Genomic DNA, 7,505 nt, shown 5'->3' on the forward strand with positions numbered 1-7,505 from the left:
TTGGAAGAAGGCTGGAGCTGGGTTTGAAATTTTAATTCTTTATTTTATAGATGAAAATCCAAAGCCTTGGGAAGTTGAATGATGACCACCAAGACTTCTGCTAGAGCTTTTCCGTTGTTCTTTCTCTCTTTTTTTCAAACACAGAGTCTCTCTTTGTTGCCCAGGCTAGAGCTGCTGGAGCTTTTCTTGTTTTCTTTTTCTTTTTTTTTTTTTTTTAGTGATGGAATCTTGCTCTGTCACCCAGGCTAGAGGGCAGTGGTATAATCTCAGCTCACTACAATCTCCACCTCCCAAGTTCAAGTAATACTCCTGCCTCAGCCTCCCGAGTAGGTGAGATTACAGGTGGCTGCCACCATGCCCAGCTAAGTTTTGTATTTTTAGTAGAGACAGGGTTTCACCATGTTGGCCAGGCTGGTCTTGAACTCCTGACCTCAAGTCATCCGCCCATCTCGGCTCTCAAAGTGCCGGGATCACAAGCATTAACCACTGCTCCCAGCCATATCCCTTCCCTGAGAGAAGAACCACTAAATGTTATGAAATAAGCAAATTACACCTGGTTTCCCCAAATTACTCAAAGAAGTGAACCCTGAGGTCTCCCTCTGACTCAACACTCCAAGACGGCACTACCTCTTCAGAGGCCTCTATCTCAACTCAGCTATAAACCTCATAAAGCCAGATAGTCCTCGTTGTGGTTTTCCCAGGGCTTAGCCCATAATTCATTATTAGCACTCAATATGTGTATCGAATAAATGAATTAATCCTCCTAATATTAAATGTAGGGTGAACATATGGACACATTGACAACTGTTTTTATTATCTCTCACTAGGAAGGTCTCTTGGTTAAATTATTTTAGCAAAGTCATAGTTTGATTATCTTAGTAACTGGTTATTGTTTTCCATCTGTAGAGATTATTTTCACCCATTATCTTCTAGTCTTCTTGAAGCCAGGCACTATAACTGAAAAACCATTTGCATCAAGGGCCATAACAAAGTTTGTGCTATATGACTTGGTAGTTATAATTTTAGGAAATCAATTTTTAGGAAAGAATCCCCAAAGCAGGTGATTTATAAATGTACCCAGAAGTATTCACGGTAATACTATTTATTTTTAAAAATTGTCCACAACTAAAGAGTAAAGAAGTTAATTAAAGCTCATTCATTAATATATAGAAACATGGGGTCACTCTATTAAGCACTTACTATGTCCAGGCACTACCTTAGTCACCTGATAAACATTGGTTAGAAAAACACACAAACATCTCTAATATTTTAAACAATTATGTCCCTGAGAGCATTTAGTTAAGTAGAAAAATGCTTGACATATTATTTTTAAAAGTAAAAAAAACAGGATACAAAATTACATATTCAATACAACCTTTATACGTTTATATATCTACAGAAAATTATTGAAAGAAAATAAGTCAAAGTGTCAATAGAATTGTCTCTGTGTGCTGAAACTGAGTTGTCATTTTTCTTATGCTTCCCTATATTTCAATTTTTTTCAGAAAGTTATTTCTGATGAGCAACTTACATAATTAGATAAACACTGGAGCAGGTAGGAAAGTGAGTAACAATCACCTGAGTCACGGGAGTCTGGAACTCTTGTTCTAAAAACGCCTACTCTGTTTCTTGTAGGCGGTATCATTTTTTTTTTAAAGTAAAGGTTTCGCAATCTACAAAGGCCCTTTTTAGCATTCCTTCTTCTGGCAGCTGAGAATAACAAGCAGTAACCTGCCATCGACGGGGCTGATAAGTTAATGAGTTGATTGGGCAGATGTAAACTGTGTTTTGAGATACTACATATTCTAATATCCATGGAATTATTTATATAATGCTAGTTGTATACAAAGTAGATCGAGCATCTATGAACATAATACACAGGCACACACACATGCTCATCTTGGAAGGGCAACAATCCAAGAGTCGGGTGCCAGGGATTTCCTAAAACAATCTTAATGTTATATAATTTTATTATCATCAACACAATTAACTTTTAAACTAAATATACTTTAATTATTATCTCTAATTAATATTTTGATCAAATAGATATTTAAACATTAGTGAAAAATGCTTTATCAAACTACATGTCCTAATTTTTGTTTCAGAATCTGAAGTCACCTAAAAGAAGAGCAATATAGAAATGCTCATGAAATAACTTAAATAATGAGTTTAACCTTTTTAATCCCAAAGAGATTATCAAGTGTGCACAAACATATCTAATTGCTCTGCTGTTTGCCTGTGCAGCTGTGTGTTTTAAACACACACACACACACACACACACACATACACACAATTATTTTGAACAAAAAACTAAGGTGAGCAAGAGGAAGGTGATTTGAAGGCAAAATAAGTTAGGTTAAAATGAGGAATCAGAACAACGATACAAGGATCAGAAATTATACAGCATCTTAGATCTGGTTAGTAGGATTAGGGGAGATAGGACACGGATTAAAGGGAGAGTTGGGTATCTGAGGTTATCATAGGGAGCTACTCAATCAATACCTTTGAAGGGAAAAAGAAGATTCCAATCTTGATTAATACCCAAAGCGGAATAAGTTCGGGATTATTTATCTAACCAAAACAGTAGCTTTCCGGGCAAGGTTAGTGACTACATGTAAGGAAAGAATGGCATGTCACACTAGATTGCATTAGGTACAACTACTGAAATCGCTGTACTACAAGCAGTTGCAATTTATTGCTGCCCTCCCAACTAAGTGACTTGTAGAAGGAGGTCACTATGGAAGGAAAGAAAAGGATTACAAAAGACTGTTCAAATTTTTCTCTAAATTAGTAGCTGAAAGAAAAGCAATCACTTTCAGCCCCGAGAACCAAAGAGTTTACTGACATGTGAACAAGCCAAGCTTAGAGAAACACTGTGGGGTCAGAAAGTCTGTGAAGCAGATGCCATGAGGGCCTTGATTCAGAGGGGACAGCTGGTAAGAAGAGGGATGTCTTCCCTGGGGAGTACGTATAGATTCCATTCCCTAAATAGCTTAACCTTCTACCATTCAAGGAACACTGCACAACGGGAAGGGATAAGGACTCAGATTATTTTCTCTTCTTGTCACTGTGTTCACTTTTTGTACTGAAAAATACAAATTGCCTTGTTGTGTTTGTTTCTTAAAATAACAGCAATACACATTAATACATGTTTATTATAGGAAATATAGAGAGGCAGAACAACACAAAAATAGCAATTAATACTACTTATAATCTCATTACTCAGAGATACTGAGCTTTAACATACTGACATATATCCAGCTGTCGCATTTTTCCAGTGCATACCGTTTTTTAAAAATTGGGAATTAATAAGAACACACTTCTTTGTAACCTGCCTTTTAAATTTTAATATGTCATAGTATCTGGCAATATCATCAAATATTCTTTTAAAGCATAATTGTTAATGGCAGCATGGAGTGCTGTCCATATATATCATATGGACACCCTCTAATTTATGCAGCTATTCTCACTCTCATATTTTGACTGATTTTGACTCATGCAATTTTTGTGATACATAGTCTCATGCATAAGACTTTCAAAGATAACTTCCTGGAGTTGGAACTGGGTAAATGGCTATGCACATTTTCAGGCACTTGAAAGCTGACATCAAATTGTTCTTCAGAAAAGTCGACTGATTTGTATTTCACCAGCAATCTGTGAGGTTTCCTATTCCCCCATATCCACAACAACATTAAATATCACTAAAAAGAATCTGCTGGAGTGATGTTTAATAATTATATTACTTCGTGGTTTTCACTTAAGTTTTGAAAATTTTTGGTAAAGTTCCCCTTACATTTATTCATGTCTTATGTTTTAACATGCAAGACAAATTCAAAATGTAATTTTCTATCGCAGGCATCTTTCTACATGAAAGTAGATGGGGCACACGCTTATCTCCGTTCCTTCCCCACTCCTGAACTACGATGTTCCTCACTGTCATTTTTCTACTAATATGACAGTAAAATGGTTAATAATGAGGAACAAAAGGAGAATTACAGGAAAATATATCAAAAAAGTTTAGAAGCTGGATGCAGTGGCTCATGCCTATAATCCCAGAACTTTGGGAGGCTGAGGCAGGCTGATAACTTGAGGTCAGGAGTTTGAGACCAGCCTGACCAACATAGTGAAACCAACATCTCTATTAAAAATACAAAAATTAGGCTGGGAGAAGTGGCTCACGCCTGTAATCCTAGCACTTTGGGAGACCAAGGCAAGTGGACCACCTCAAGTCAGAACTTTGAGACCAGCCTGGCCAATATAGTAAAACCCCATCTCTACCAAAAATGCAAAAATTAGCTGCTCATGGTGGTATATGCCTGTAGTCTCAGCTACTCAGGAGGCTGAGGCAGAAGAATCACTTGAATCTAGGAGGCAGAGGTTGTGGTGAACCGAGATCGCAACTCTGCACTCCAGCCTAGGTGATGGAGTGAGACTCCATCTCAACAAAAGAAAGAAAAACAAAAATTAGCCAGGCATGGTGTTGTATGCCTGTAATCCCAGCTACTCGGGAGTCTGAGGAAAAATCACTTGAACCCAGAAGGGGAAGTTTGCAGTGAGCTGAGATCACACAACTGCACTCCAACCTGGGCGACAGAGTGAGACACTGTCTAAAAAAATATAATTAATTAAAAAATTAAAAATATATATAGATGAGGAAAAGCAGAGGTCAAGTGAAAAGTGACTTGGATTTCAACTTCTCTGGTCTTGGAAGAGAGGACTCAACAAAAAGAAAGTGAATTTTTGCAAGAGATAATTGGGAAAACTGAAAAATAAGAGGCACTAGTGCCTCTGACAGTCTGTATTAAGAATGGTTCGCTGGGCGCAGTGGCTCACACCTGTAATCCCAGCACTTTGGGAGGCCGGGGCAGGTGGATCACGAGGTCAAGAGATCGAGACCATCCTGCTCAACATGGTGAAACCCTGTCTCTACTAAAAATACAAAAAATTATTATATTTTTTGGCATGGTGGTGTGTGCCTGTAATCCCAGCTACCCAGGAGGCTGAGGCAGGAGAATTGCCTGATCCCAGGAGGCAGAGGTTGCTGTGAGCTGAGATTGCGCCATTGCACTCCAGCCTGGGTAACAAGAGCGAAACTCCGTCTCAAAAAAAAAAAGAATGGTTCAACCTCCACATTCACTGTTTCAACCCAAAGGGCCTACAGCTGTTCCCCATCCCTCCCAGGGAAAATGGGTGGAGAGTGACTAGCTAGAGGGCAGCCACACAGCCCACTGTGCCCCGGCCCAGATACTTACTGTGTGACATTCTGTCCAGTTTAGTATTTGTAGATTCCAATTATGTCTTAGTTTGGAAAAAAATTATGCATTTATTGTATTGGGTTGAATTGTACTCCCTGCCAGATATCTGTCCAACCAGAACCTCAGAATGTGACCTTCCTTGGAATAGGGTCTTTGCAGGTGTTATGAAGGCAGGGATCTCAAGATATGATCACTCTGAAGTAGAATGGACCCTAAATCCATTGAGAAAAGCTCTTATAAAAGACAGAAAGATGGGCCCAGTGTGGTGGCTCATGCCTGTAATCCCAGCACTTTGGGAGGCCAAGGTGGGTAGATCACTTGAGGTCAGGAATTCAAGACCAGCCTGTCCAACATGGAGAAACCCCGTCTCCACTAAAAGTACAAAAATTAGCCTGGCATGATAGTGTATGCCTGTAATCCCAGCTACTATGCCCTCAGGGAGGCTGAGGCAGCAGAATTGCTCGAACCCGGTGGGTGGAGATTGCAGTAAGCCAAGATGGCACCACTGCACTCCAGCCTAAGTGACAGAGCAAGACTCCATCAAAAAAAAAAAAAAAAGACAGAAAGATGAAGACAGAGACAGAGGGGAGAGGGCCGTGTGAAGATGACGCAGAGACTGGAAACTCTGCTGCCCCCGCCAAGGAACACCATGGATGGCCAGCCACTTGAAGCCAGGAGAGAGGCGTGGAACTCTCCTTCAGACCTTCCAGCAGGAAACCACCCTGCTGAAATCTTAATTTGGAACTTCTCTTCTCCAGAACTGTGAGAGAATACATTGCAGTTTTAGGCCACCCAGTTTGTGGCACTGTATCCTGGGAAACCAATATAGTCACCCTGATTTGAAGAGGCCATCCCAGGATCTTAAGATAATGAGGCAAGTTTCTGGACACAGGAAGGTGAAGTGAATGGGCAGACACCTTCAGCAGCCTCCTTTTCCTACTTAGCTTCAGCCTCCTTTTCCTAATTAGCTTCAGAACTCCGTTTTCTGGTTGTTACATCCACCTCTTCCTGGTTCAGGCAGGAGATGGGGAGAGATTTCTCTGGAGAAGCCAACTGCCCTGGCTGGTGGTCCTAGTGAACACTCTCCCATGAGGCCTGCAAGTCAGCAAGCTCTGTCCTTGTGGAATTGGCTTCCAGTCGCCTTTCCATGTAGCACCCTTCACTATACATGGACACCAAATGATCACAAAAGGAAACAAATTCAGAGAATCAAAGAAATGGCATGCACAGAGATGTACAAGTTGTTGGAGCACTGCATTCTGTAGGAAACTCTCCTTCCTTCCCACTGCCCTAAATCCCTCTGGTTTCCTCTCAATTCTTACAGTATGACCCAGCTGCCTTAACCTTGGGGCAATTACAAAAAATTTTTTTTCAATATTTATTTTACCTTCTCTTTCAGATGCTATGTACCAGGAAGGTTGCATCTAAATTTTACATATTTCTCCCTTCCCCACAGCATTGCCTCCTGTCAATGGTCTCTGTCCGCAAGACTAAAGATGAGACTTGGTACATTTCTGCTCTTACACATATTGTCAGTATAACCTTGATGAACCAACCAGAAAACCCATGTCCTAAGAGTTCCCATGGCGGGACACATTATCCACAAGAGCCATCACGAGTTGAGTGCTTCTAGATGCCAGGCACCACGCTGGAAGCTTGACTCCGATTATCTCATTCAATCTTTGCAGCAACCCTATAACTAGGAACTGCAATTGTTTCCATTTTATAGATAAGGAAACTGAGACAATCAAAGGTTATCCAACTTGCCCAAGATCACACAGTCCAGATTTAGACCCAGGCAATCTAACTTCAGGATGCTTAACCCTTGTACCTGCTTGTTTTCACACTGGTGATAAAGACATACCACAGACTGGGCAATTTACAAAAGATAGAGGTTTAATGGACTCACAGTTCCACATGCCTGGGGAGGCCTCACAATCATGGCAGAAGGCAAGGAGGATCAGGTCATGTCTTACTCAGATGGCAGGAGGCAAAAAGAGAACTTGTGCAGGGAAACTCTTCTTCATAAAACTGTGAGATCTTGTGAGACTTACTCACTTATCATAAGAACAGCATGGGAAAGACTTGCCCCCATGATTCGGTGACTTCCCACTGGGTCCCTCACACAACGCTTGGAAATTCAAGATGAGATGTGGGTGGGGACATAGCCAAACCATATTAAGCATTAAGCTAGTTCTCTGTTTAACATCATCTAGAGTTCACAATATCCAACTATAGGTCTCACTCACC

The sequence above is a fragment of the Callithrix jacchus genome, chromosome 6, assembly GCF_049354715.1.
Source record: "Callithrix jacchus isolate 240 chromosome 6, calJac240_pri, whole genome shotgun sequence".
Classification (NCBI taxonomy): Eukaryota; Metazoa; Chordata; class Mammalia; order Primates; family Cebidae; genus Callithrix; species Callithrix jacchus.